This window comes from Thunnus thynnus, chromosome 4, assembly GCF_963924715.1.
Source record: "Thunnus thynnus chromosome 4, fThuThy2.1, whole genome shotgun sequence".
Lineage (NCBI taxonomy): Eukaryota > Metazoa > Chordata > Actinopteri > Scombriformes > Scombridae > Thunnus > Thunnus thynnus.
In genome coordinates this window covers 17,782,597-17,808,739 of record NC_089520.1, presented here as the reverse complement: position 1 = coordinate 17,808,739, position 26,143 = coordinate 17,782,597, and the positions used below count along the sequence as shown (strand labels likewise).

The 26,143-nt window shown below is 40.2% G+C and overlaps 1 long non-coding RNA gene across 1 annotated transcript; it reads right to left on the bottom strand.

Annotated features, from left to right (window-relative positions):
• Positions 1 to 1,189: 1,189 nt before the first annotated feature.
• On the bottom strand, positions 1,190 to 25,889 carry LOC137181405 (uncharacterized). Its single transcript, XR_010928147.1, has 3 exons — positions 25,417 to 25,889; positions 8,370 to 8,642; positions 1,190 to 4,777 (listed from the first exon to the last, which is right to left on the bottom strand). It is a non-coding gene; the product is annotated as an uncharacterized lncRNA (long non-coding RNA).
• Between the last annotated feature and the right edge of the window lie 254 nt (positions 25,890 to 26,143).

The window sequence follows — 26,143 nt, the reverse complement described above, 5'->3', positions numbered from 1 at the left end:
GGGAAAAAAAAATCTGATCCAACTGACTCCCATTCAAAAAGTGTCAACTTCTCTCTAGAAATACTAAGTCAATAATCTTTTTCAATTGATCATTATGGTCTCAATCGCTAAATTCGAGCTGTCTAATAAATGTGCTGGTGGCCATTTTGGAACTACTTCTTGAAACTATTGCTCCGTTAATTAGATTTGAAGACTTATAGTAGCTTTGATGTCTGCTGTGTGGGCAATGATTGACAGTTGGCTCACCTTCTGCTCTCCCCGGCTCCTGGACTTGCACTGAGTCAGACTGCTGTTGCAATATTTCGCAAGTTTAATGTTACTTGATTATGATACCTGCCTTGTCCGCACAATTTAGCTAAAGTAGCTAATGTTAGCCTAAGTGCGCACCGCTGTGTGTTCCCAGCAAGCTAGCATTCATTTCAGTCCGAAACAATCCGTGTTTCCAGAGCATGAAACGGAACACCATGCACTTGTTATATGGAAAATGTAAAGAGTTTGGCTCCAAACGGGAACGATGGCACCAACCATAAGCTGCAACTCTGGGCTTCAAACCAGCTCCAATGCAAACCAGTGGGTGACATCACACCTCACTGCATCCATCTTTATATAAAGCCTATGATCTCAACAAAGTTTGAAATACAGTTCTGTGGGTTTGAACAAAACTTGTTTGCACAGCTTGGGTTTGTAATGACCAATCTATCAGCGATCTGCTGTTTGTCAATTAAAGAAACAAAAGTGATTTTATTTGTATTTAGGCAAGCCATATAAAAATAAATCAACTTGATTTATTACCATCTTAAACTTGTTAGGAAAGATTCAGATAATCACATCTGATGTGAGAAACATGTCCTATCTCAGAGCTGAGTGTTTTATGTTGCTTTCTGGTCTGTAAGCATACACTGCAAAAGAAGTACGTGAGGGATGCATGAACTGGAGTCAAAGGGTCAGAGCAGGAGTGGTTTTACTCCCAAGACTGGCCTCATTGAGGAATGGCTTATGTAGTGTGAGTGGAAGGTTATTGTGATGAGGTGTTACAGGACAAGAGTTAATGTCAATTCAGCGACAGGACAAAGGAGTTAATTGATAACAGAATATGATAATAAGAAGTTGATATTTTGTAACAATACTACCATGATTCTATCCAACATGCTCATGTATTTCAACATACTTAAAAGCCATAACATTTCTATCCTCTTTGTGGAATGTCATGTCAGTAATGTCATTACCACTAACATGTGGTCAGATGACTGGTTGGGTGCAATGGTTCTCTGTCATTTACAGATGCTGCATGGACAGATGGTAATGAGGTGTCTGTCCAGAGCCTGAGATGTGCTGGAACTTTCCTTCGGATTGGATAATGCTCCCCTTTGGTTCTTTCCTGTTATGATTCCCCCTGATACAAACACCCATTTTGCTCTGTGCATGCGTGTTTGGAAGGTGAGTGAGGCAGCTCCGAGTGACTGATTTGTGTTCACATCTGGAAGTACCCTCGCTGGTGAGGAGCTCACGGCTTATACATGTACAGCTGTCTTCTTAAAACACTTCGCTTACGAGAAATGTGCCTTAAAGTCTGTCTGCAAAGTCAGGCAGGTGTGTGCTTGTGTGCATATGTTCTCTAATTTTTGCAATGTGCATTTAGGCATGTGCATGAACACGCTTGTTTATTTGTGTGTACACTGTCTGAGTGACAGAAAGTGCGTTGATGAGAGAGAAGTGAGGAATGTACTGCACAGTACGTTGGTGGTCTTATGAGTATTGCTAACAGTTTACATGCAGCAGTGAAGCCTTAGCATGAGATTGCATCCTCTACCAGTTTATTCAAGCACAACACTTTCTCTAATTTATAATCTCACACTCAGATCCATTTCAAACAATTGGATTAGAGTCTGTTTTTGGCCTAACCCAACATAATTTATGTTCCGAAAGCAAACTTCTGTCACATTGCTTTTAGACCCATGACATAAGATGAAAAAGACTTTCTGAGGTTTTAATCTTAGTCTCCGATATAGGAGGTGGGGTTGGGTTAGTGCTTGAAATGGAAACTAATCCAGTGTGAAATGGGCCTTGAGGCCAATCTATTGGATCTGTCCAAAAGGAAAACATATCACACACAGAGAAGGATCTGATGTCATCAGGATCTGGGGGAGAGAAACCTGACATGTTGTTCACTGAAGTGGCTGTTGACAGCACTTAAATTTATTATCCCCTCATTATTTTTGTTCCATGATGAGCTATGAACAATCTCAATAAAGGAGTCAGAATAACAACCACAGCACTCATAAATAATGCAACTTGCTTGACTGGATACAGGCTGAATGGAGACTCCACAGGCTACAAACCCAAAGCGAGCTCCCAAAGAGACCCAACTGAATGAGCTTAGGGAGGTTAAAAGGCCTGTCAACAACAAAAACAACATCCTGGGCAGAGAAAGAGGAGATCTTTAATCTCTCTTTTTTTTCCTCTTTCTCCGCTTCTTTGCAGCTTTCGGAGAAATATGCGGTCGTTTTCCATTTCCCTCCTCACTGAAACAAAAAGAGCTGTCTCCTGTTGCCGAATTATTCTTCTACACCCAGACCTAATCCTCATGAAGTGACTCTCCAAAGAGCTTAAGGCATCTCAGAGGTCACAAGCAGGATTGTTTAAGCTGACACTGACACAACAACCAGAGGCCCAATGCAGCCTATAGCAGCATGATTCCAAACCAAAGCTGCAAATGCACAAGTGGAAGAAAATCACTTGAAATGTTATGTCACATCAGATGAGTTCAGTTGCATCCTGTGTTCCTCATACTAGGAGTCCTCTAAAACCTTAATTTCCTAAACTGCAATCAAATGATCTGTTTAAGCAGAGAAAAACCTCCTGTTATTAATTTGAGGACTTTTTTTGTACATAGAGACAGTCAGATTAATGGGCACTGCTGGTGTGTTGCACATCTGGATTTAGTCCAGGATGAAGCCATTTATTGTTTTTTTTCCTCTTCATACTCAGTCTCTCCTCCCGGGTCCATCTCTCCAACCATTTGCATTAGCTTGATCTTCACAGAAGTATGTGATATCGATTACTACATTTCTGTGTTATAATAAATTTATGGTGGGCTGTGGACCTCTCTCAGAGGCTGCCAGCTCATCAGGTTTCTGATGTAACAAGAGTAGAAAACTCATATCCTACTCAATAAAGTTGAATAATTGATGCTAGTAGCACTCATTACTCCATTCAGGACTCATAGAACCACCAACCTCAAGTTGTTTACTGCTGTAATGGCTATCGAAGTTTTTAATGGCTTTGGTTAATTCAGCTGCTTGTTTGCACTAGTGACATGTCTACAAGGTGATAAAGATAACCTCTATCATTCACCATTTGTGCAAATCATGTTTGTTCAATTATTCTACAGACACGCATTTGAAGGTTTAATATTTTTTATCAATGTGTGATAACTTTACTTTGACTTTTTGTCACTATTCTTTGACTGCAGCTAAACAACACTGTCCAGGGAAATTCATTGACAGAATTTAATACTAACAACACTGTAACTTTGGAAGATATCTACTTCATCTGACTAACTGAGACTGCTTCAAATAAACTTTTGCAGCTTCACAAAGAACAAGGACTGTGGATTTTGTCCCCCATGACTTACAGTAGGAAGGGATCTCTTAATGACCTGTATGAATAAGAGGAATGATTACTACAAGCAAAACCGGTTTCAATGTTCATATGGGCATCTGACTATTGTAAAAATAGAATAGATTTGATGCCAAGGATGTTCTGACTTTGAATCATACTGCAAAAATACCACATTTCCCAAAATGCAATTCAATAGCATCTTTCATTTACATTTGGTAAATGCCTACATCTTTCAAAATTCACATTTCTAGGTTTTAACACCTCCTTCCTTCAGAAAATGCACTCCCTACAGAGACATAGAAGACATTATACAACTGTTTTCACAAACTGAGTAGGGCTCACCATGTCAAGTAAACACAATTTGATGTCTAAAATTGATTAAATCTCTTTTCAGAGCCACAGTAATCTTTTGCCATTGGGTGTGGGCCAATTTCTGTTGGCAAACACAACATCAAGTCTCTCTTTCAGTTTAGGTTTGGAGTGTTTTGGCAGAGCAGATGGACAACTGTCACATGTAAGTTCACACTATGAGCTGGAGGAGGGAGGTTTCCTCTTCACAGTAGCTAAAGGGAACTCCCTGGTCCCACAAGGGTCCTTGTTGGTGTGGCTGTCCCCCCAGACCCTCATTAGCAGAGCAGTGATGACTGAGACTGAGTAGGAGCTGTGTGATGGAGGTCCACTGGGGGCCCCATGGAGGGTGACCATGCCAGTGGGTTGGTCTGGGCAACAGTGGGGGGCAGCGGACTTGAAAGAGCAGGTCACATGATGGGTGCAGAGAATCTCTTCAGCGGCCCTTTTAGTCTGGATCAGGTGTCAGCACCGCATGCCAGAGTTTATATAGCATCGGGCAACAAGTTGTGAGGAAATTTGATCCTCTTAGAGGGGGCGGGTTGGCTTTCCTCACACTTAGGCAGCCCTGTGGCTAGCCACCAAGCCACGGTTTCCCCACTACTTGGGGTGTGCATTACCTCTTCAACAGTGCTAAACCATACCTCCCTCACCTCTTGCCCCTCAGTGTGAAGCCTGTCCAGCAACTCTCAGATTTCATAGACACCGCTGGTAAAGCCCTCTGACGACAGCCCTGTCGGCGGTGTATGAAGCAGAAAGAGGATCGTCTGACGTAGGCCGCTCCCTGGACTCGGTGTGTGTGGAATGCCTTGGAGAAAGAGAGGAGGACATTGCCACTTCTAAGAGGAGGTTGCCGCTACTTCTGACACTCTCCTCATCTCTGCATGTAACACAATCTGTCCCCGTCTACTATGGCAGTGTAGTAGTCTCCTTTACTCTGATTGAACTTGTACCTCTTATCTCTACCACCCATCTGGCTCCCTACTATCAATGTCTCTCAGGTCGGAGTAAGCTTACTTTATCTCTCCAGATAAATGGGGATGATAAGATATATCTGCATTTGTGGTTGGATTAAAATGGCAGGTGAATATAATGGAAAACACTTAACTCTTGATCCTATTGACAATTAGTCACCTATTCCCTGAATGATATTCTCATTCTAACTCATTATCAACCTACAACCTGCACTGAGGGAAAGACAAGAGGCGCCTTCTGGCAATGGCAGAGGTGTCCTGACGAGTCATATCTCCATGGGCGACTTGGCATAAACAAACAAAAGCACTGGCTGTGTTTACAGTGGCATTATGAAAATAAGATAAATGCAAAATGAAACAGACAGATTGCTCATGTTAGGGCACAAGAGTCATCTAGAAAATAAAGGAGGTAGTCATTCTTGGGCACCCCCCCAAGAATAACTTCCTTAAAAAAAATTAAAAAAAACATTACAAACCAGTGTAGCAGAGATAAACTGCCTTCTGATCTGAAACATCTACAGTTAAGGTTAGGCACACAAACAACTTGGTTTGGGTTTGGGAAAGATCATGATTTGGATTAAAATAACTACTTAGTTATGGTAAGGAACATCATGGTTACAATAATAACCACACAGGTAAGGTTACGGCCTGATCGTGGTCATGGTTAAAAGAAACAGACAGTGGTCTGCTGTGTGAAAGTCCAATGTTTGATTGACCCATTCAACCTCCCCAACCACCTCCATCTACGGACTTTGTAGCTATTTAACAATGTTACACTATTCCTCCTTTGCCCCTCAATGGTATTATTATTATTATTATGATTTCATTATTGTGCATTTGCTTAAGTGAATGTCTGATCTTGGAGTCTGGCTTCATTATGAAGTGAGTATCCCCATGATGCCTCACTGTATATAAGCTCATCCTGGATATGAGCTGTTTTGCTTTTGCCCCTCAGTGAGGCATGTCCTGATAGTGGAAGATGGATGAGCTCTGTTTTAAGTGTGAGGATAAGTCTTAATAAATGACCCATATTCTCCTCAGGGAAAGCTGGAATAAGTAAGATATGGGCATTCCAAGAACTAAACTTGATATAGTATAGTCTGACCCATCCTGTCTTATTGGGGTGTATTATGTTATCAGTTGTACCAGGCACCCAAAGTGAAATGTCCCACTTGTGTTAACAAGAGGATATGGAAAATTTATTAATAAGGACTAGTAATAGTTTTATCTGAAGACAAATGCATTCACAGATGCCCTATATAGCTCTGAAGAGCCTCCTCTGCTCTTGTAAACAATCTTCTCATGTCTGACAGCATCTCTGACAGGAAGCTTGGTAAACTCTCTTTAAAGTAATCCACAATAAATGATCTTCATTTGGAGATGTAGTTCAGATGTTGTAAATATTGCTTTAAAGATGTTTACACATGGAGGTGAGAGTTATTGGTTTATGCGATGTGAGGCTGGTAATGTGAATACAGCAGATACTAGAACCTCACAGTCACTCACTTGTTAGGTGATGAGTTTTTACCAAATGTGTCCACCTCCTGTTAAATGTTATTTTCATTCATATGGCTCACTTCAGACTCTGTCATCTGAGTGACCAATAAAATTCAGGATTACTGTATATTTCTGTATATTAAAGGAATAGTTCAACATTTTGGAAAATACACTAATACACCGAGAGTTAAATGAGTTACATGGGAAGATTGATTCCTACACTTGTCATAAAGTTTTGAAACAGGGGGAAACAGGCTAGCAGCTGGTTAACTTAGCTTAGCATGAAGTCTGAAAACAGGGGGAAGCAGCTATTCTGGCTGGTAAGAAAAAGTTAAACACTGTTCCTCCTCTGTCATTGCAAATTACGGTTGTGTTAAGTGCAGTGTGAGACATGAATAACCAATCTCAGCTCACGCCATGCAACCGTATGACTTGAATGAATTTGTAAGCTTCAGAATTTCCATATTTAAAGTAACTTTAAAGTGTGGGTTGTGGGTTAATGGTAACCCATAAATAATTAACATTAGTGTTAGATTGTTGTCGTTTGCAAGTACTGTCGCTTAAATAATATATTTGTCAAAACAAAGGCAAATATGCAGCACTGAAATGTGTTCTACAAAACATGGTGTGGACAAAAAGATATTTTTTATAGATGCAAGAGCTAAATAGTGTAAGTAAAAACAATAGCTACATGCTTATGAGCTTTCTTTACTCCACATTGAATAATCAGTTGTGCTGGCTATCTAACCAGCTAATGTTACACCTTAGTTTAGAGCCTTTTCACTAACATTTTCTTGTGCTATTAATTGCAATGTACCGTAAATAAGTGTTACAGACTTATATAACAAAAAATATAAAATGTATGACACCCATGTATACCAGCACATCTAAACCTCACTAATTAAGTGTCAAAATCTGTCGGCTTTAACAAGCACAAAAGTAGATGCACATTGGTTTTCTTTATTCCTTTAATTCATCTGTCTCTTCTGACTGAAGAAACCAGAGAATGAATACTTAAAGTTATATGTAACTTTTCTGCATTAAACTGTCTAAAAACAACTAGACCTATGTTATATATTTTGTTGAGTTGTGTACTTACACTATCCCAAATGTTTCCAACAATTTTCAAACCCAGAGAAATCAATAAATTTAATCAAGTTAACGGTCCTTTCATTTGGTCGCCTGTCAATGGTGTCATACCCCCTCTACCAAAGAGTATATGTGCACAAGATAATACATCGGTGTTGTGTTGAAACTGTCATGAATCAACTTTTATTCAGTTTAAGCCACATTTTTATGATAAACCTTTTAGATCTTGGTCATTTTTAACTGTATCTTTTAACTGGATGAAGGAAACAAGCTGAGCAAATGTTAGCAGCAGCTCGGCTAGCAGTCCCTCCCAGCCATCCTCTTTCCACCAAACAGCATCGGAGAAACACCGATTTTTTAATGTGAAACTGCTTTATTCAGTGTTTTTACTTGTTTTAATCAGTCTGTTTGTTTTGGAGAGGAGGAGACCTCTGCGGATAATTCGGCTCCTGGTAAAAACATCCTGAATGATGAACACTGAAGTAATCCTACCCCGGAGAAGCTGGCTGTTTAACAATGAAGACAACAACTCCCATGATCCCATGCTACTTCACACTGTCATCACACTCTTTCTGCTATTATTGTTTTGATTGAGAGACCCCCTAGCAGCATAAATTACATATTATGCATCTAATCCAAATGATTTATTTTTAATGAATCAAGAGAAACTGTAAAGGCAGTTATAACCAAAACATGAATGAAGAGTAAACAAGGTATCAGAGTAGATAGACAGACCAACATGCCACCTTAGCATGCGAGCAGTTTCAAAAGGTAACCATGACGACAGATGCAGGAGTTGGTGCCAAGGTGGGTCAATCGTGACAAAGGGGAGATGATAACCTGTAACCATAGCGTGTCGTCTCTTCTCTGGACGTTACGTCTGGGGCTGGATTCCACCCAACTCGCTCACAGATAAGAAGTCTGAGGAAATGAAAACAAAACCCAGATCAGATCTTCTTCTTCAGTCTGTCAGCTTTGGCAGAATGGCCACCGATAAGACCAGTCCATCATGCCTTAAAAAGCAACATCACTGAGCTGTGTGTCTGCAGGAGTCTGCCTTCTGCCTGTCTCCCAGTTCCTTTTCCAGTATAGAGTCTCAGAGACCTTGGGAGCCTGTGAAAGAGAAAACGTTCATACAGTCTTTTTGTTATCACATTTTTAAGCTTTCTTACTTGAGAGTTTGAAGTTTTCCTCTTAAACTTTCTCAAAAATAATAATAACCACATCAACATCCCAGTATAAGCAACTCTGTCAGCATGAAAGAGATTTGCGTGAAATGAAATCTGGGTGCTTCGAATGTTATCCAGGAGATCTAACTCAAATACCCCCATCCCCTCCATGCAACAACAAAGGGATGCTCTGCTGATAATCTGTATTCCGTGCATTGACAGTGAAAGGGAGGTGGGGGAGCGACAAGTGAGTCGAAAGCAGCAGGAGCATCTTCAGCTGCAGTTAGACAGTGTTTTGGTGGGGGGGAGTGACTTTTGTTTGAAGTGGAAGATAACAAAGTCAGATCAGAAAGAGGAAGGATGAGAGTCCAGCAACACCCGTGAAGCAAATAGCGTGCAAAGACTTCAGCAACAGCAATGGCATCGTACACATCAACATTGAATCCAGAAATGTTTAAATGAGATAAAACCATAATCATAATCTAACTATATAGAGGTAAGAACAGCTGAGATAAGGCACCAAAAGCAGTGAACAACAATACTTTGTTTACTACTACTGTGAGTGCACTCACAATCCAATTTTGCAAGGTAGTCCAATACACTCAACATGGGTTATTGGTCCAGTCAGTGCAGTTATATTTAGTACTTGTTTTCAATAGATGGCTTTCAGGGGCTGTATGGGGAGCCGGAGGGTTACAGGCCCCAACTCTAAATGTCACTCTAAATAAGGGCTGATGTTAATTGTAACATGTTTGGGGAACTGGTGAACCACTGAGAGGCTGAGTCATTTTCATTCTGTGATACTTGGAAATTTCAGACTAAACATAGCCCCCGCTTCTAAAAACCTACACATACATCCTTAAAAGTCCAATTTGCATTTTCTTTCTGATTTTATAAAATAACTGAAACATGATAAGGGCAGTCATTCACCTCTCTGCAGTCCAGTAATGCAAATCACAAGGCCAGCACCTAAAGCAAGACTCTTTAACTTTTGAAAGAAGAAATAACACATTTTTCTGCTTACATATGAAAAGTTGAATGTAATAAAATCAGGAGTTTTCTACATCCTGCCTTTTTCTGGTGTGACCCGTAGCTTATGGTGGCTAACGTCAGAGATGTTGACGGTGATTCTTTTCACCGGCTGAATATTCATGTAATATACTAAATTCCAGATCAAATTAATGCATGGAAAAGAAATTGAACAATTTGATCCGTATATCTGATGACCCTGATTGTGATGAAATACATGTACTTCCATTAAAGCCGAACGTAAGTCCCACGTTTGTGCATCCATCAAACACACTCTCTTGTCAGGCTCTTTGAAGTTGTCAAAATTATTTTCTCTGACTGTTAGCATTTTTCATACTGTCTATTTGAGTTCTTCAACATCTGTGGCACCAGCAGTTCTTGGCTGCCTGACAGACAGTTTGGTCCTCGACATGTTTCTGCAGTTGATGTCGGCAGACAATTTCCACTCATTCACTTGTCAGGAATTCATTTCTTTCATGGCAGTAAAACACGTTACATGAGCCGTCAGAAACTCCTGTAGGTTGAACTGGGCTTCCTGAGGTGCTGACTAACTCTAAAACACACCAGTTGAAGAAGCTTGACAATCTATGTATACCAAAGGAAAAAAGAACAAATGGGGGGAAAAAGATCAATCAGGTATCCAATTAGCAATTGATTAATCTAATACTTGTACTCATCCCTAGCTAATGTAAGCTAATGTTAGCAAACTTGAGCTGGACAATCCTGATGATACTGAGTTATTATGCTGACTTAATGACTTTTCTCTACTTGTATTACTGTTGCTCTTATTTGACGACTATCCCTTCATTGTCATTGTGGCCAATGTTCAGCAAAAGTGAGTTTAAGCTGCATTGATATCACAGGAGCCATGTGTTGTTTTTTAAACTTAAAGTATGAAGCCATGAGCGATATGGGAGGTTTGAGTATAAATTCTTCAAGTGCAGGTCCCTTAACATATTACAACATTTTACATGTAACGTCCCAAGCCAAGAGGATGTGCTCCAAGTGACATTATAGGTTTCTGCAAGGTTATTCAATTCTCAAGATTCCCATTAAAGCTGAACTGTTGCCAGAGACACAAGAGAGAGCTAACGCCAGATAAAAATCATCTTTCTTAATGCTCTAAAATGGAAGGAAGACCTCAAAGAGAAGAGGGAGGAAGAGAGTATTTGAAGAATGGATGCAGGGTCGTGGGAAGTTTCTGTCATCGCTAAGCAGATGCTTTAGAACTTGAAAGTTGTCAAGAGAAGATGTAGCTGTAACACTGTGCAGATGCAGAGACAGAAACATATAAGGGCATACAGAGTTATATTCACGGAGGATTGTTATTCTATGAAAAATTTCCTTGTACATAAAAACTTTCTATATTTTGATGACGAGAAACATTCTGACTTCATTTAAAAGAACGTTGTGACTTCATTTGACATGTGGAATCCATATTAGTTTCACCATGGCAGGATTGAGTGCATAGTTTTGACCCTTTTTTTGGTTTCCAACTTGCAAGATATTTGGGAATCTATTGATTTTATGCTGTTGTTATATGTTTTTTGCAACCCAGTTTTTTGCAGCCCATTACCCTTAGAAATTATATAAATATTGAAGATTCGGTACCTCATCTTCATGTCTAATACCAAACTTAAGTACCAATGTAGGAAGTAGTGTGTCCTTTGTGTGGCAAGGTGGTGAGTACTGCAAAATTGCCAGTATGCTCCAATCAAAGGGCTTGTTAGATGGTCGAATAGTGCCTAACCTTAACCATATCTTAACCAAACTTTATTTGTCATAATCACCATCTTACCCGTACTTTACCATACTGTAGTTGCCTTGCACAAATATTGTAGAAAGTGAGAATTAAAGGGCATGGAATGTAAAAAAAAAAAAAAAGAAGAACTTAATTTGGGGATTTACAGAATTCAGACATAATTTCTGCATTTATCATAATTGCCACATTTTGCAAAGATACTATACTGTACCTAATTAAATAATGCAAGTGTTCATCTGAAAAGTTTTCATGAAAAGAAAAACTTTTGCATGGCATAAGCGAGCAACTTTTGAAACAGAAATATTTTAAAAGGCTGGTGGACTTCATATTACAGCATAATATACATATGCAAACTTGGAATAGGCAAGTGAAACTAAACTAACTAAACTAAAAAATTACAATGGTTCATATTGATGAAGATGTTTTTCCCTTTATTCTCAGATGCAGAAGAAAGAAAAAGTTAAGACTAACAATAATAGAAAATGCAATGTGCTGTATGCCAACAACATTGTTAGTGGTAATCCCTTCACAGTGGTATAAAGTGGAGAGTGGAATAAACCACACAGATATGAGATACAAATGAAAGAGGGTATTCATGATTCAAAAAAAAAAAAAAAAAAAACTCTCGATTTAGAAAATCCATGTTGAATGTCACTGGGAAATTCAATTAGAGGCAAACCTTTTGCCTCTGAATAATTATCACTTGTAATTTCTGTGTGGGGGCTTCGGTTCACTTACCGCTGCTCTGATTGACAGGCACCCCTGCAGACAGTGAACTGGTAGAGCCAACACAACACACACACACTGAGGGATGGTATACAAAGAGCATATTGTAAAGGATGTAATGTTAATTTTTCATAAACAGTACATCAAAACTGTGGTTACCTTTATAAACAGATCACTAAGTGACATTTGGGTCATTTTAAATATATATCATTTTATCTATGCACTGAAATAAACAAAAGTGCACAAAGTGACTTTTTATTGTGTAATGGTTTCTCTGCAGTCTTTGTGCTGGTGTTGTTTTGGGCTGTGGGCTCTCATTCAGTTTCACAAATGGAGGCTAAAACAATTGTGGCTCTCTGTCAATCTTGGCCTGGTTTTGTGGCCGCACAGGCTCTATATAACACCACATGATATGATGTCACAACACCCAGCCATAAAATGGTTCGACCACCAGTTTAGTCAGTATTTCTTGGACTGTGTATAAAAGCCTGGTGAAGCATATAAAAAATACCAGGGCTGACTAGATGCTGGAGTTGAATTCACAGCCGAATTTTAATTAATTTGTTCAATTTAAACTGTTTTCTGTCACAAGGAAATTTTCATCTTCCAGTGTGGAATGGCGTTTGTTCATACTGGCGCACACAAAAACAACAAAACGAGCCATGCATTTCTGTGCGTGTGTGTGTGTGTGTGTGTGTTGTCTGGATCATTCTCTCACTCTGTGTCTTTACATTGCATGCCTGGCACTCTAACTATCTGTCTGCTTTGGCTGTAGCCCGGCTGTTGTTTCTCTCCAGGCTCACGCTCTGGAGATAAGGACAGGAGTGGAATCGAGATAAGGCAGTGGCCCAGACATACCCCATCTAATCCCAAGAGAGCCAACACTGTGATAGCCTCATTCCAACCCTGATTTAGTGACTCTGACACAACATAATTACCCTGTAAGCACAGATAATCACTATCTGTATCAATGAACAATTAGTGTAGACATGGGCTGAAGGTTCCCCTGGGGATGTCAACTCAGAGGCTTGCAGGGGTTGCGGGAGGACTGGTGCTCTGACTGGAGCTCTGAAAGACCTTAGAACGAAATGCTTGGCCACAATTGATGACTCTGTTTCCTATAAAACCTTGATTCTGTCGGTCAGCCTCAGGTTTGGTTTGTAAATTAATCATTCATGGATGCAGCCCTTAATTTGTGAGTTTTTATTTGGCCCTTACATTAGCTGCGCCGTCATCTTTGTCCTTCTCTGGATATCTGGGTGCGAAATTTGATCTAAACCTCTGTTTTGACGATCAAATTAGGCCAGCTGTGTACTCCAAACAAAAAAGAATTTGGCAGGTTCTCCGAGGCTAATGAACTGCTGTTGGATATGCTTCTGCAAACAAATGCCTTTCTACTTGACTGTTTGTTTAATAGCAGCCATTTCAGCTGGAGGAGCTCACCATTCCAATGAGGAGCAGACCCCACTAGCAAGCACCTCAAAAAAAGATGTAAATACACACAGACATACTTCTTCAAGACTCCAAACAATCACATGACATTGTTGACTGATTGGACGAATTCAGTTGGCCACCTAATGGATGCTGAAGTTGCAAAATTATAATTTTGCTTGCTTAATAATGCCTTATTTTATTTAATTTGGAGTATCCTGCTCACCTTCATAGAGGGATCCATGCTTTTACCACCTTAGACAGCTGCATTTTTTCTGCTGTTAATACATCCCACTGCCCTGTCTGCTAATTCCTGACCCCTTGCCGTCTCGTCGGTGGCGTCCTCAGGCTCCAAGACCTCTCTACTTGTAGGAGGAACAGACATAACCCAATAAGTCTGTTTACTGCAGCGGTCAGAGGTCAACCATTTTAACAGACAAGTACACAGACATGATCGGCTTCTGCTTTGGAAACTGGAGATAGCCCCGGATATCTGCAAGTGAACACAACTAAAAGGTCACTGGTGAGGTAGAGCAGACCATGTGATTTTCATGCAAGAGTTAAAAAATTTGTTTCCTAGGATCATGACAACCCTGGAACCACAGTTTGACATTATGGATCTCTCTTTAAATTATAATCACTTTCATTGTAGACCAAATTTATATTACAAATGTGTTTTCTTCAAATTAGATCATCTTGCATCAATTATCATCAAAATTCTTGATTTTAGAGAGCTAAATTTCTAATAAATGCATATGTATTCTAAGTAGAAACTAAGGGTGATTATCTTCCAAAATTATGTATTTATTTTACAGTGAAATTGTTTTAAGAAAGCTAGTTGTCTGGTGCCACAGATCTCCTGACCTCACCTCTGCTTCAACTTGTTAAAAATGTTGGAACATATTTTTAATTGAGGCAACACCCAGCCATTTCTATTAAGCTGACATTTCATGTTTCAAGCATAATTGAGTAGTTAAAAGGCTGCACCATGATAACCATTGCCTTTATTGTTCTAATCCAATTGCCTTAATTTTATTTTCCACAGGGAAACAGTATGTCAGGGTTCTACCAGGCATTCTCTGTTCACTTGCATTTAGCAAACCACTGCAGCTTTGCAACAAAATCTAATGTTATGAATCTCCCTCAGATTACAAATACCCACCCAGAAGCAGCTACATTATATCATATCATATCACTCGTTTGGTGTCATGACTTAACAGACTTAAGTGCGATTGTTAGGAAGGGAGCTGCAAGAGTAGTGTTCTCCTGAGGTTTAACATTCCCCACAATTCATCTCCTCATCCCCAGCGGTGTGTCTGAAAATAAAGTGGAGGCCTGTTAAAATCAAGAGCCTTGTGTAATCATACTCCAATGAGGGCAAAACAATCACAACTGAGCACGCCAGAGAGTCAAAGTTCAAGAGAGATGATGTTATTCATTTTGAGAGAATACTCCTGGGACTTTGGAGCAACTTTTGTTGGACATGCTTTCTGTCAAGCAAAAAAAAAACAAAAAAAACAAGAATGCATGACCCGACACTGATGTTCCGATCAGCCAGAGCAGCCGTGTTTTTCCTCCTGACTCTCCCAGGGAGAGGTTATCACACCAGCCACCCAATCACACATATCTGATGATTAAAATAGTTTTGTGACAACATATTTGTCAAAATTATTAATTGCGTATTATCCATTTTGTTGAAAATGCTATTATTTTTCATAATTCATGATGTGACATTTCATCGCAAAAAAGTTTTGTGGGCACCCGTACATTACACCTGTATATGATTACTCATTCCTGAACTGTGAACATTTACATACTGCTACTGCTAATACACTTGGCTTTCCACAAGATGCTGGAACTTGTCTGAGGGGACTTCCCATTCAGCCACAAGGGCATTAGTTAGGTTGGACAATAATATTTGGTGAGAAGGCACGGCTTGCATTTCGATTCATCCCAAAGGTGTTGGATGAGGTTGAGGTCAGGACTCACTAAACTCAAAACTATCTCTTTATGGACATAGCTTTGTTCATTGGGGCATTGTAGTCGAAGTTGAAAAAAAAAAAGACCTTCTTCAAACTTCAAACAAACAAAGTTGGAAGCGCACTATTGTTTAAAATATCAGTGTATGATGTAGTTAACAGATTTTTCTTAATTAGAAATAAGGTATCTAACGTGAACTATGAACAGCCCCACACCAAATTACCTAAATGTATGTAGGCAGATACTTTTGGTCATATACTGTACAACGTAATCCTCTTTATAATTAAACCGAATGACAATATCTGGCATGTCCATGTAAACATAAACTTAGCTGTATTTGACCTTTGACCTCATGCTGCTGGATGAGCCTGTGATGACACTGCAACAGCTGTGGCTGCTATGTTTTCAGCTCATAGAGACCGTGTGTGAATGGCGCATCGAAGCGTGAGGGGTAAGCACGGACAGTATGCGAAGGACTCTGTAATTAGAGACCCTCGGTGCGCAGGGGGAGAAGTAAGTAAAGCTGTAAACACTTCCGAAGAATATCCCTCTCCTTTAGACTCCTGCCAGTGCATTAAAAGTGCCACAGTAAACATTGCGGCCCCTCTGGTAGAGACGCTTATTTTAAATGTACATGAGCCATTGCTGTCTTGGCAGTTTTCTCATTTTTGAATAGCATTTTCCTACATTACACAAAATACTGGTCCCATCTACAAGGCCTTCCATCAGCAAAAATGTTTGTTTGAATTTCATGCATGTGCAGATTTATGTGTGCAGTTGACTGGGTCTGTGTCACTAAGGTTGATTAATTCTGACACAGGTTGACAGTTCTCTTGCAGCGGTGATATATTTTACCACACATGTGCAGGGGCTTGGAGAGCATTTGAACCGGTCACCTTTCCCCTGTGAAAGTGTCCTTTTAGCTTGATGGCTGCGAAACAAGTCTGTCTCTCCTAATATATCAGAACGGTACTGAAACGGCTTGTGTTTGAAAGGGCCTTGAATAATAACAGCATGAGCACAAGCAAGGTTTTTTTTTTCTTTTTTGTAACTTTAACATAATAGTGTACAACTTTTTCAGAAGTAAATGTAAAACTAGCCTATTTTAAACAGCAGTAATTTCCACAAAATAATGAGTGGTTAAAAACACACAGACTCCTCCACAATAGAATATTGGGTATTATGTCTTTTGCAATTAAATAAGATAAACAGCATTATATGTAATGTCTCAGTGTACAATGTTTGTGTCTACTGAATGAGAGGAGGATTGTAAGAGGTGCTCCTGCTCAGAGCTGCTTGTTGCAATAAAGCTGCTATTGTGAAAATATAAACCTGTGGCAATGTGATAACTGTTAATGTGTGTGTGTGTGTGTTTTTTTTAATGGAGATACAATTATGGTCCCATCCCTATTATAGACTAAGGTCAAGGATGGCCTCCTTTATGGTTCATAAGACCTCATTATGCTTCAAATGCAGTGCCTAATGGAATGTCTAACAGCGTCTGCATGTTGTACAATTAATTTCGTCAAGACTACAGAAACGCTAAAAACAAAGGGATGCAGAGGGATGCAGTCAGGGGAAGGCTATAACGACCTGTGCATATGGCCATTCAGTACAAATATGAACACTTTTGCCTTTAGACCTGGTTGGACACAGATGTGGACACGTTGTACGACCTTGTTCGTTTCAAGCCTACTGAACCCTTTGGAATATGGGTCACTGTATCAAATGAACATTTGGGAAATAAAAATGTGTCTGTGAGGCTGGGCTTCAGCAAATGAGGATCTTTTAAGAGCAAATAGATGGTCGCCACATTTATAGTGGGTCTGGCTAACACCAACTGTGGTAAAGCCACATTAAACTACTAGTCTGGGTGTTAAATCCTTTTTCAATTTAGAATATTGAGTCAGAAACTATGCAAGAGTTTGATTGATCATCCCAAACATGATATGGGCTATGGGCCCAACTCTTTAATAATCTAGATAATATGTAAACAAGATCACAGTTTACCAGATTGTAAACAACACCTATTGTCTGAGCATCAGCCAGGATGATCCATCTAAAAATATATATATATTTTTTTTTTAATGTACTAAATGTATAAAATTGTACTGTATATACAGTGTGTGTGTGTGTGTGTGTGTGTGTGTGTGTGTGTGTGTGTGTGTGTGCGTGCGCGTGTTATCCATATTTTAAACTGCACTACAGGATAATACAGCACATTGCTATAAACAACAGTCAAGGCTGCTTTACATTGCAGCCTTGAGATTCCTAAGGCAACAGACGTCAACAGTGTGTTACCCGCCCTCAACCAGCTGATTACAAGGTCCAGACCTCCAGGTAGAGTTGGTGTGGACAGGCCATTTTGTTCTCAAAGGCACATGGGAGACAGACCCTGGGTAATCCCATTAATCTTTTGTTCTGTGACGCCCAGCCCAAAGAGAGTAAACAGTGAAACAATGTCATCAGTGATCTCCTTAAAAGCATGAGGCAGCTCGTCAGGCTTTGATTTACGGTGTTACTCTCTTTGGGACAGAGGAAGAAGAGAGTAGCGGATCTACAGTGACAGGACAAATTAGTCACCATATACTGGTATCACAACAGTCTGAATGTTCTGGATGGAAAATAAAGTTATTCATTCCAGCTTCAAGTTTGAAGCTTGATGAAGTTTTGTAACACTTTAAAATGGCTTTATTCCAGACCTGTGTGTATTGAAATAGCTGAAATAGCTGAAATAGCTACGTACAATACAAATATTCTAGCAGCTGAAATAATGTAATGTACAGTAATGCTGACTGATTTGCCATTCTGTTTCTTTATTGAAGTAATAGTTACTTTCCGCTTGAATAATCACTTCAATAAAAATGTCGACAGGCAGGGAATATGTACATGACTGATCAGATGGTTTGATGTTCAATAGTACCAGTGTACTGCATGTAATGTTTTCAGTGAGAAATTATTAGTATTTAGGTTAGCACTGTGTCTGATAGATTAGTTTTTCCTGTGGTAAAATTAAAATTACATGGTGGTTAAAATCTGAAGAAAATGCTAAGTTGCTAAACTTCCATTTCAGTAGGGCATTGTAAGTCGTAAGTCTTATATGTGCATCTTTTTTTCATATGAATTCACAAAAGCTTTATATTTATTTCAGTTATAGTGAGGTTTTATTTTCAAATAACCAATGGACACAATGGGCAGATGCTAAATTTTATTGTTTTTTCATGTATGCCCTGTCATCATGTAAGGTGCAGGTTGTATTCTCTAAATCGTATATTTGATAGTATTGAAGTAACTGATACAGAACGTATTTAAGCATCAAATGTACAGTAAAAGAACCCTCCAGTATGCCAACATTGCCTCCCCTGCTACTCCCCTACCAGGCTGTGTGTTGAAGGATCCAGAGGGATTATGGGATGCTAGGAACACCAAATAATATGCCATCATGTTGACAGCCATGTTAAGCTGTCTACATCTCCTATGGAGCTGTAGCTGGCCATAAGTATCACATGTGAAGCAATAATTGCTCACACTTCTTCCCTTCAGGCTGGTATACAGCAAACAGCAAACTTACCTACCAACATAAGCTGCTATAAGCTGGTATGACAGAAAATAAGACATTGGTGATGACCTGCACAGTAGCTACATGGCTGCAGCTGTTAATTCTAAACAATGTAAGAATTATGGGATTTTTCATTATGTTTAAACTCAAATTTACTCTAAAGTAGTACAGCAGATGTGAATGATCATTTGCCTCAGCTGTTGCTTATTCCCCCCGAGGTCTCATGACCTTTACCTGAAGCTTCTTGTTGCAGCGCCTCAGACATTAATTTCAGGCAATGCTAAACATGTCACAGAGCCTGAGTGGATCTGGAAAAGAAGAACGTGCCGCTTAGGAAGTGGAAATCTTTGCACATTCGTCAGAGGTGAGCCATACAGCACGCACGCATCTCACAAGCTGCCTTGAGGCTGTTCAACACTCTCCAGAGCAGATGGACTTCCTTTAAAGTGCAAAGGGCAGAGAGTTTATTGAGCATAAATCCTATGGGTGTCTGACCGACTGAAAAGGGGAAGTTCATTCCACACACACAGACACACATACACAAACTGTATTGAACAAAATAGACTTTTTTCCCGAACAGGAGAGATATGGTGGCCATTGCACCTGGGGTCTGGTCATCCTGCTTTGGAAGAGGGCCCCCATTTCACAGATGGCAGAGCTGATGTGGGCTGTGGGCTTTCTGCTCCAGGTTTTTGATTACATGACCTGGTTTCAGAGCTTGAGAAAGGTGTGGAATGTAGAGAACAGTCTCTGTGATGTACGCAATTTTTGTCTGTATTTATCCAATGAAGATACAGCTTATATGTAAGTATTTGTTGGCTAGTTTGCAGAAGTGTCAGTATATAATAACCTCTTCATCATCTTCTTATGTGAACACCAGTGAACAGTACACAGACAGAGCATTAACATTTCTTTTTTTTTTTTTTTGCTTTTTTTGTTTTGTTTTTGCAGGATCACATTATATGAACCGTGTGGCCTCAGTACAGTACAGATGAACTAGGTCATTGATCCAACATTTCATTACATTTACTGTTCTCTTCATACTCTCCGGAGGCCATTAGATTAACATGTGTTGTTTTATTCCATTGATCCACTCCCCTAATCCACTCCCACATGTCATTGTCAACACCTCTAGGTGACAAACTCATGCCCTTGTCAGAACATGAACACAAACACATGACTGTGGGATTTAAATTACCAAGAGGCACAATATGTAAACTATGAATAATCATTACCATTGTTCATATGCTGTTTCAATGGGTATTACAAATAGTGTTAGCTAATTCCAAAGATTATTACTTTTTTGATGATGTTTGACATATGCTGCATTCTTATTCTGATGTCAATTAAATATCTATATCTCTGGTGAGCAATAAAAAGTTGACTCATCAGAGGTTCTAGGCAGCAAGGCAGCAAGTTCTCAAAGTCATGGGAGTGAGTGAAAATCCTTTTTTAGCAGCCAAATGAGCCATCTGCTTTATCTCCACTATTAATTGGCTGCAGGTTCACATGTTTGCGCAGTGTTTCCCTCCTTTATCCCACCTCTCTGGATAAACGATTCGTCACATCTGACGTCACAATGAAGGTAAGAAATGTAATTTACTTTTTTGTTTATGAGTGGATATCTTAAAAAGTTCACCTTTTAGTGAACTAACTAACACATATATGCAATATTAACATTTTGGTGTGCATATTTATTTTTAACATTAGTGGATTTAGACTCTCATCTGCTCTGCTACAGATGAAGTCAGTCTTGCAGTGAGGACAAACCCAGCTGTAATAACCCACTAAGCTGTTTCCTGTCACCTGCCCCTACCTAATGACACCTGCCCCTCCTGCATATAAACACATATGCATATTAGCACACAAAAACACACACCCTACCTCATTAGTGTGGTTGGTCTCCATGGAAACACTAAACAGGTGACAGTATTCCAAAGGGGGAAGGTTTGGGGAACTAACAGGCTACCACCTTGCATGTATATCTTGGAATGTGTGTGTGTGTGTGTGTGTGTGTGTGTGTGTGTGTGTGTGTGTGTGTGTTTTAGCTGTGCTTCCTGTGTTGGCTGGGAAGCGTAGGACTTTGGCTGTGATTGCACTTAGGCTTAGCTGTGTCTCGGGAGGCAGGACCGTGCCAGGTCACATTGACAGGACATGTCAGCTGCCTCTGGCCAGTGACATCCTCATACCTCCGACTCATGTTGTAGGTAGCTCAGTCCTTTGCAGAATCATATCAACACACTCCTCTGAATTATTACACTCGTAAAAAGACATATGTGGCTGTTTTATGTATCATCTCATTCAAATGCTCCATGGGGAATGATATATCAGGAGGTCCTAGAGAAGAGAAATTATCTACTACTGTTTGAACTAGTATAAGATGTATTTTTAATATTTCATGGTTTTGTGAGTTGTTATGTTACAGTGGAGAAAAAAAGAATAATTAAAAAAACAGAAAATGTATTTATTTTAAATGTAAACTATATTAATATGGCTATTTGTATATGTGACTGATGATTTCTGAGGAGTTGATGCTGTATTTGGGTCAAATTACTGCAGGATTATCAGAATAACATGATGAGCATGTTCACACGCACCCATGAAGTTGACTGGTGACACAAGCTAATGCCAGTGAGTGAAAGTCAAGGAAGTGATGGCTGTCTGCTTGTTAGTTTAATGGGCCAAGAAGGTACTCAGATATAAAGAAATGCTTGGATGCAAAGGCATGACCAGACAGTCGACAGTGTCCTGAGGCATTTCATATGTGTGCCAGCACAGCAGGGATGAGCCCACAGTGGATTAGTCGACCTCTTTGTAAATAGCCTTGTTACCACAACAAATAGGGTTGTTTGTGCACATAAGGAGAGACAACCAGAGGGTGGTCTGGTGGAGTGGGTGCAGGGATAACCCCAATTCAGAGCGTGACCAGTTTAATATGTAGGGCATCCTTAATGTCATGGGCATGGGTTGGAGGTAAAAAGGCATGGCGTGCTGACAGATTTCATGTCGGGGCATGAATTCAGAGTTCATCATGCCAGTTAGGTTAGCCTTCACTTGTTGCAAAAGTGCAGCAGTAAGTCTAACGCTATGCTCTCTTAAAGCACTTGCAGCATAATGACTGAAAAATATGAATCCACTTTAGACGCATGCTTTCTCCATATGCCCCTAGAGCCCATGCGTCTGTGCGATTGTGCTGTGCCTGTAGATTCGCTGCAAGAGAGGCATCCCAGAGAGTGTTGTACAGTTTACGTCGCCATGGTAACAGAACTCAATTGGGACTGGAGAGAGGAAAGCATGATCACGCATGTACAGTATATTCAAATGTTGCTACAGGTGAACACATATCACCCCACATGTGCTCTGATGCTCTGACATGTCGGGCTTTCAACCATCGCTGCTGCACAGAGGGGTGACATACATGTAGGGTTGATGAGGGAGAGACTTAGGCTGAAAACATCAGTGTGTCAGCAGCTCTCTCTCCACGGTGGGCTGTCAGACATGAACGAGGTTTCCCTCCTTTCTGCTCGCTCGTACGCTGCACTGCAGGTGAGCGTCAGGCTTGAATCTGCTAAGGCTTCATTAATATTAAAAATTGAACCCACCAGCAGGCAGATAGCACAGCTGTGCCTGAGAGCTGGTTGTGGGTGAGGCAGGAAAGCTCCGCTCCAGCTGTGTGGAGAGAAATGGAGAGAAAGATCTGCAAAAAGACAGGGACAGGGAAGGACTAGGGAAGGTGCAGGAACAATCTTTGCAGCTAGCGAGTGTCAAGACAAGGATCCAATTACAGAACAGCTAGAGGCTCCAACTGTCACACACAGGACATTACTTTAGGTTAATTTTGAAAAAATGCCATGCCACAAGAAATGCCCATCATTTTACTGGGAGTAGAAAAATTCCCTGTCAGAGGTTTAGCCGGGTCCCTGTGGATATACAGTAAATGAGTGTGCTCCTCTCTCACCTGACTTTTTATGTTAATGAGAAGTGACACTAAAGATGTGGCTGATTTCCTACATGGCCCTGGCAGTCGCTTTGCATTAGCAGGGATGACAGATGATTAAAGGGGGAGGCAGAAAGCGGTATCTCGCTGAGTGACAGTCAAATGAGGGGAACGCGAGTATGGCAACAACCTGCAAGAGGCAGGAGCTTGATTACTTGATCGCTCCCTCTCTGCTGCTGTGAATACATGCAGGCTCCCCAGCAAATTTTAATGAGAAAAAGATGCAGATATAGATAGTCCAGCTGAGTATCTATTAGCACTAGAAAAAAAAATTACTTGTTGAAAGAATCTGGCATTATCATGCTGTTTAATTCACTGCTATACCTAAAATGTGTTATTATCTATGCAGTGGTGTAGAAAACAACACTTAGCACCTCTGAGGAATCAGGAGACTGTGCCATTTATAGAAATGTGGCTTTTTTGCTGTTGGCATTTCAGTATTTGTGTGTGACATTTAACCACCTCATATCTTATATTAATGAACAATTAACTGCAGTATCACAAACTGCACAATGCCATTATGTCTCATCAGTGTCTGAATTTAAAGCCCCCAATGCTGTTTGCTTATTTGTATGAGGATAACACCACAGCTTATTGGTCCCCTTGTCTCTATGTAGATTTTAAATTCCCACAGTCACCCTCCACATATTGATGCCTGTAGTTCTATATGGGGTTTCTATCACAATAGACACCTAAAGCCATATTGACTTAACTCACCCTCTGAATGCAGTGTGAGGTCAGCTAATTTGTTGGTTTGCTAAAAGCATCCCACCATCCTTCTTTCCTCTTTCACTCTGTCAAATAGCAGTTTCCTGACATTTAAAGGTTTGATTGTCATTGTTTGGGTAATAAGGGGTTTCCACCAACATCCCCCCCAAACCTTATTGCTGGCATGTCAATCCAGAAGGGACCAAAGAAATCTGGCTGCTGCGAGTCTTTGTGCCTCAGGGAAAGCTGCATGTGGGGTTTTCTCCTACTGTTTTCAGGAAGGGATTAGCAAATTTATTGTGATTACTGCTGCATTGTGTTCAACCTCCCTTCATTATCTCTCGCTGTACAGAAAGCACCAAGGTCTACAGCTCCTCAGGAATCTAAGCCCCTGAAGGCTCTCATTTGAATTTAATCCATATCATACTAATAACCTCAACTAATTAATTACCATGTTGTACACAAATTGACAAGCTTCAGTCTTCAAGACATTTCAAAGAAAAACAACAAAGCGCACATGCCACTTAACATTTCCCATACATATCAGTTTACATAACATTGGTTGGGCAAGTAAACGCTGGAGAGGTGAGGGGTCATGTCAGAGCCTGGTGACCTAGGTCCAAGAAGCCTCTGGAGGGGAGTCCCTCCATGGTACTCTGGGGTAGCTCATATTGCAAAGATGTCATAATCCTTCAGAAAAAAAAGGCTAATTTCACATCCACCTCTGAGCCCTTCTGACCCCTCAGCCAATGGCCTTTATTTTTCTCCAGTGACTTATTAAAGCATGCCAACAGATTTTCAGTTTGTTCTAAAACTTATCTGCTGATTCTCAGTTTAAAGGAGACGTATCATGTACATTTCCAGGTCTATATTTCTGTTCTGGGGCTCTACTGGAATATACAGTATTTACATAATTTACTGGTCAAACAACTCTTTAATTTAACTTATACCGATAGTTTATGCAGCCCCTCAGTTCAGTCTGAAACAGGCCGTTTTAGCTCCTGTCTCTTTAAGGTCCCCCTCCTGATGAGCCCACTCTGTTCTGATTGGCCAGCTTCAGGAAGCTTCCCCAGCCAACCTCCACAGGCTCTGGAGGATACGTAAACTAAAAATAGTAGCAGGATTTCACTTCTTTTTTTTTTTGTTCTTTACTCGAAATGGCACCTTCTCATATACATCCGTACATGTCCAAGCCTGAATCCAATCCCCAATATGAGAGTGGGCAACATAAACAACCTCAGCAACAAAGATTATGGAACAGTTGGCTGTTTATGGACATGCACAACAAACTGACAACATCCCAACAGGAAAGTAAAAAAAAAACAAACATTGCAAATGAAGGGTTCAGGGCGGGATGAAACTTGGGCTTTTGTCTCACAAGAAGCATTTTTATACATTCACCTCAAGTTTTCTAACTTTGACTGTGTTTAACATAGGCATTCATAATCACAACAGTATATAAATGACAGAAAATCACAAAAAGCATGTTATGTCCCCTTTAAAAAAAAAAAAATAGCATTAATTACCAGTTTGTGGTGAATTTACAGTCGTGGATCCATTGACATGTTCATGCTCAAGAATGGTGACCTCTCAACAGAAGCTGCTGGGCACAGAGTGGAGACGGCATCGCCTTAGATCTGTCTTGATATAAGGTGATACCACATAACTGTCTTGACTACCTTTGGCCTTTATCAGCACAGATGCATGAAGCATGACATACTGCATGCCAGTCTGACTCCAGCATGGATTAAATGTGGGATACTTCATATATCTGCACGGGTTGTCACAAATTGCATTGCTGATGAGGGTTATTAAACACGGACACATTTTCCCGCTCCCATCCTCAGCTCTGTAAATAGGCCAATTATTTCCATCTTTTGCCAAAACTATTTCTCAATTTTATCATCCCCAGATTTAGACGTAATTCAAATGGACTTTGTATTACGTCAAACAACCGGCGTGTCAGAGATGGCTTGGAATCCTGATCTGCTTTGAGTGAAGCTAGCACAGCCTTGACTAGCATGCTTGTCAAAGTGAACCATCCATGGCCCCTGTCCTGGGCGTCATGCCACAGGTCTATTGCTGGAGACATGAACTCTTGGGAATGTTGGGATAAACAGTAGGTCACTGTATGATTACAGTGCATGTCCTTTTTCCTGTAAGACAACAACCCCGAAAATAGAAAGAAAACAAGAAAAAAGGTGCAAGTATACTGCACATTAAAATCATTCAAATTATGTTTATTCATATCTT